Here is a 5,427-nt window from a genome sequence, read left to right as displayed (position 1 = left end):
TTTTTTTTTTGCTTAAATTCTTTTATTGGTACATTTTAGGTATAAAATATGTTTGCATATATCATTGAGTACTTGTATCTTCACATGATGTATCTTGGTTCTTATTTATTTCCCATTACCTGTGCACCCTTCACCCCCTCCACCATTCCCTATTTACATAGAATTTACTTCCATTTTTCTCTTTTCTCATAATTTTTCCTTTTCCTTCTTTCCTTTCCCCTTCCTCTACCCCTTTCCTACCCATTTGGACCTTTTCTTCCTATTTCAAATAATCAATTATTCTTTTTAATCATTTTAATCCTTATTTACACTTTCAGTTTCTAACACTAGAGAAACTATTTGGTATTTACACATGTGTGTCCTATTTATTTCACTTAAGATTGTGGCCTCAGTATGCATCCATTTAGCTATACATGTCTCTAGTTTCTCGTTCTTTATGGCTGAGTAGTACTCCATTTTATTAAAAAAACACACATCTTCTTTATCCATTTTCCAGTTGATGGGCCCTTGGGCTGTTTAGAAGCTTTAGGTATTACAAACTGTGCCACTATAAAATGGTTGCACATATATATAACATGGGTGTGCATATATCGCTGTGGTATGATTCTTTTAATTCTTTTGGGAAGATACCCAGCAGGGGAATAGCTGGGTCAAATGGGACCTCCAGTCCTGCTTCTTAGAGGTATCTCTATACCGATTTCCACAGTGCTTGCAACAGTCTGCACTCCCACCAATGGAGAAGGTTTCCTTTCTCCCCACATCCCTGCCAGCATTTGTTATTGGTTGATTTCTTGATAGCACCCATTATGTCTGGGGTGAGGTGGAATCTCAGTGTTGTTTTCATCTGCATCTCTCAAACGACCAGTGATGTTGAACATTTTTTCATATGTTTATTTGCTGCTTTTACTTCTTTTTCTGAGAAATATCTGTTCATTTCAGATGTCCATTATTGAATTGGGTCTTTAAATTTGAGGGGTCTGATTTTTTCAGATCTTTTTATATTCTAGATGGTAGACCTTTGTCTGAGGTAGAGCTGCTAAAAATTTTTCCCACATTGTAGGTTGTTTCTTAGCTCTGTTGGTAGTTTCTCTTGCAGTGCAGAAGCTTTTTAATATGATGAGATCCCAGTTGTCGATTCTTTGTGCTAGCTCCCATGCTACTGAGGTTTTGTTCATAAAGCCTTTAAACTATGCCAATGTCTTCAAGAGTTCTACCAAACTTATCTTCCAAAAAGTTTAGTATTTTTGTCTTAAAATTTAGACCTTTAATCCACTTCAATCTTAGTTTAGTGCATGGCGATAGGTATGGGTCTAGTTTTAATCTTTGGCATGTTGAAATCCAGTTTTTCCAACACCATTTATTAAATAGGCTATCTTTCCTCCAATGAGGATGTTTGGCTCCTTTCTCAAAGATGAAGTGGCTGACTATGTCTGGAGTTGTTTCTCTATCTTCTAATCTATTCTACTGATCCTTGGGTCTGTTTCTTTGCCAGTACCATGCTGTTTTTATCACAGTAGCTTTGTAGTATAGTTTCAAGTTAGGGATTGTGATGCCCCCAGCCTTGTCTCTGTTGCTTAGAATTGATTTTGCTATTCTAGGGCTCTTCTGGTTCCAAATGAATTTTTGGATTGTTTTCTGTAGTTCTCTAGTTGGAATTTGAATTGGCATCGCATTAAATCTATATAGTACTTTTGGAAGTATGGCCATTTTCACATTATTGGTTCTTCCTACCCAGGAACAAGGGATGTCTTTCCATTTTCTTAAATCCTCCTCCATCTCCTTTTCCAGAGTGCTGTAGTTTTCAGTGGAGAGGTCTTTTGCATCCTTTGTTAGATTGATTCTTTGATATTTCATTTTTTTGGATGCTATTGTAAAAGGAATTGTTTCCCCAATTTCTCTCTTGGTGAGTCTGCTATTTGTGTATAAGAAGGCTATTGTTTTTTGAGTGTTGACCTTATATCCAGCTACTCTACTGAATCTGTCCATTAAGTCAAGAAGTCTTTTGGCAGAGTTTTTTGGGTCTTCTATGTAAAGTATCATATCATCAGCAAATAATGACAGTTTAACTTCTTCCTTTCCTATCTTTATTCTATTTATTTCTTTCTCTTTATTTTATTTCTTTCTCTTTTCTCTTCTTCCATTGTTGTGGCTAATGTTTCCAGCACTATATTGAACAGGAATTATGATAGTGGGCATCCTTGTCTTGTTGCTGATTTTAGTGTGAAAGTTTTCAGTTTTTGACCCATTAGTATGATGTTGGCTGTTGGTTTTCATAGATAGCCTTAATCAGATTGAGATAAAGACTTTCTATTCCAAATCAACATACATCATGTACAGGTACAAACACCCAATGATTGGGGCTGTGCAGAGGAGCTGGGACCCGGAGGCCCTTACCTTGCAGCTCCCCTAGGCCTAGCGCAGCAGCCACAGACAAAGGAGCATGTTGGCGCCTGGGAGCGCTGGCCAGTGGCCATCCGGAGGCTCCATGTGCTGCCTGGCCCTCCCCGCACGCCCACCCAGCTGCGCAGCTACCTGCTCAGTACACAGGCCCGGCCTGCAGCCTGGAGCCATCCAGGAGCCCCCGGCGCCCACGCAGCCGCTGCCTCTCCTCCTGGGGCTCCTGCTGTTCTCCATTCTGGGAGGACCAGGAGATGTCGGTGGCCCAGGCGGGGTCAAGGCGCTGCCCCCGGGCTGCAAGCAAGAAGAGCAGCCCTGGGCTGGGGATTTAGCTCAGTGGTTTCACCGCCTGCTTTGCAAGCGCAAGGACCCCAGTTTGATCCCCGGTACCAAAAAAGAAAGAAGAAGGGCAGCCCTGAGGAAGCTGCAGGGTGGAGGCGCCCGCCAAGAGCAAGGTGGTATGCAGCAGCCTGGAGCTCGCCCAGGTCCTGCCCCCTGGACGCGCAGCCCAACCACACGGTCACCCTTCAATTCGGTTTGCAAACAAAACTATGGAAAGAATTAAGTCCTTGAACCAATGTACTACTGTAATCATCAAGTTACCAAAACCTTAACTTTCCCACAGCAGACAGAAGCCAGGGTAGTAGCTCTTGAGCTCCTCCAGCACCCTCTGTCTCAGTGACTTCTTTACTCTTACCGGGGCTACTGGGTGCTATACCCTCCTCCAGCTTTTTGTTCTTGACCTTCAGGGACTGGAGTCATGGCTGAGAAGGGGCAACGAATGCCAGCCATGCACCGGAAGGTACTGGCCCCCCGGACAAACACACCAGCTGCAGCAGGCATCCATGGCGCTCCTGCCACCACACACAGGTGCTCAGGCCTCGGCATCCAGCGGCCGCTGGGCTCAGCTCTGAGGCACAGCTACAACTTCTGCTGTGATACTGAAGAAAACTTGTGAGAAGAGAAATCTTTGCCATATTTCTGATCTCAGCAAGAAAGATTTGTGCCTCTCATCATGCACAGCAGCGATGGTATCCATCAGTGTCTTGTAGATGTTCTTTCAAGGAATCTAATGAGAATGTCCATTAATGGAATGTTGCTCCAAGAATGATGCAGGCAGGGTCAGCTGAAGAAGCCACGATGCAACCAGACTCATGGTCCCTAATATTGAAGATATTTGAAGGCTTTATATTCTGAGGTGGTTCGTTATGCAGTGATAATTGAACCAGGATGTTGATTTCTGTGAAAACATCAGGATCTGAGAGTGAGGGAGGACAAGGAGCTGTGCTGCCTCCTCTTGGACATCAGAGAGCCCCTGTGATGGAGGTGCAGAAGCCACACCAGCCCCATGCACAGGATCTTGCTATGTAGTTCAGGCCAGACTTGAACACAGTATGTAGCTAAGGGTGACTTCAAATACATATCCTCAGTCTCCTGGTGCTGAGATTACAAGCATCCTCCACCACATCTGGAAGCAGGTAACAATTTGCTGGCAACACGTGACCTGATACTTTCTTCCTGATAAATGTTGCTGCTCCCAGCCGGCTGCACAGTCACGAAGGGTAAACAAGCGGTGCTCCGAAGGGGACTGTCCTGGACAAGTCATCTTCTTCAGGTTCACCTCTTTGCAGATCCTGAAGTCCAGATTTCAATAGCTCAACATTGCTGGTATCAGGTTGACCCTCACGTAGAAGAAATTTGTTATACAACTTTCTAGAGTAGGCCCAGGGACACCATAGCCACATAAAATCCTCAGTTGTACTTTACAGTGCAAAACAGCAAAAAACTGGAGGAGCAGAGACCCCCCCAGTGCCAAGGAGGTGAGCTGCAGGGTGCCAGCAGCACCACTCTCCCCCCCACCCCGGTGGCTGCACTGAGACAGTATTGGGATCCATAGCACAGAGGCACAGGGGACCATAAAGGACATTGTTCTGAGCTCCAGAAGATAGAGCAGAAGTGAGCAACAGAAAGAGGGCCTCTCTCAGGCTCCTTGATGAAAATGGAAGCCCATTGGAAAAGTGAAGAAAATCTTTGCAATAAAGGCACACCAGACCACTGTGGTTGCACACTGAATCAGGCAGGATGATGTGTGACTGCAGTCCCAGCACTCTGGACAGCTGAGGTAAGAAGGTCACATGGTGGAGTCCATCCTGACCAATTTGGTGAGTTAGTGAGACCCTTAGTGGGTATCTGAAGTAAAATGTCTGAGGATATAGTTCACTGAGGAGATGCAGAGTACAAGCCCCAGTAATGCAAAAGTGAAAAACTAACATAGATGATAAATAGATAAAGATATTCATAGATACTCAGGCAAAAATAACAAAATAAGTGGCCACTGATTTATTTAGTATGAAGGAAAATGGCTGTCATGGGCAGAGACAGGGGAAGAGTCCCCACAGTCCCAGGCCTGACTCTCCCAATGATGCAGAAGGTGGTGGAAGAATCAGATAGAAACTGAAAGCGTAGAAGCAAAGTTGTACTTTTATTCAGCAAGCATGCAAGAGTACAGCTGCCTTCTTGCAGACAGACAGGCTGAAACGGAGCCACCATTGAAGGGGCGCTCAAGATGCTGGTTTTATAGTAGTTGGGGCCTATCCTGCCCTGGGCTGAGGGCTCCCCTACTTCATTTGTTAATGATTAACTTAGCTCATTACTAGGGACAACAGGGAAGGGTCTTTTCAGGAGCCATTTATGTCTTAGGGCCAAGGTTCTTTTTCCTTTTGAGCTTAGCACACCAAGCTTTTCAGGGTACAGCATGAAGAGGAGGTGCGACCTCAGCAGACTGTCAGCTTTTTATGGGTGGTTAAGCCTGTTTGTCCAGCTATCTGAACTCCTTTGGGGAGGGGCTCATCTCTCCCTGCCTAGGGGTCTCTATCCCTACAGGGCTATAGGCTTTTCTATAACATGGAGACTCAGGTTATGGAACCCCAAGACATGAGCTCACTTCCTTGACAACATCTCCAAACAGAACTTGGAACCCTAGTTAATGGGTGTCACAATATAGAAACAGCCATCTCCCAAGCTCACTTG

This window comes from Heterocephalus glaber, unplaced genomic scaffold (genome assembly GCF_053883595.1).
Source record: "Heterocephalus glaber isolate CG9 unplaced genomic scaffold, H.glaber_assembly_v1.0 deba00001720, whole genome shotgun sequence".
NCBI lineage: Eukaryota > Metazoa > Chordata > Mammalia > Rodentia > Bathyergidae > Heterocephalus > Heterocephalus glaber.
This window is presented reverse-complemented; position numbering follows the sequence as displayed.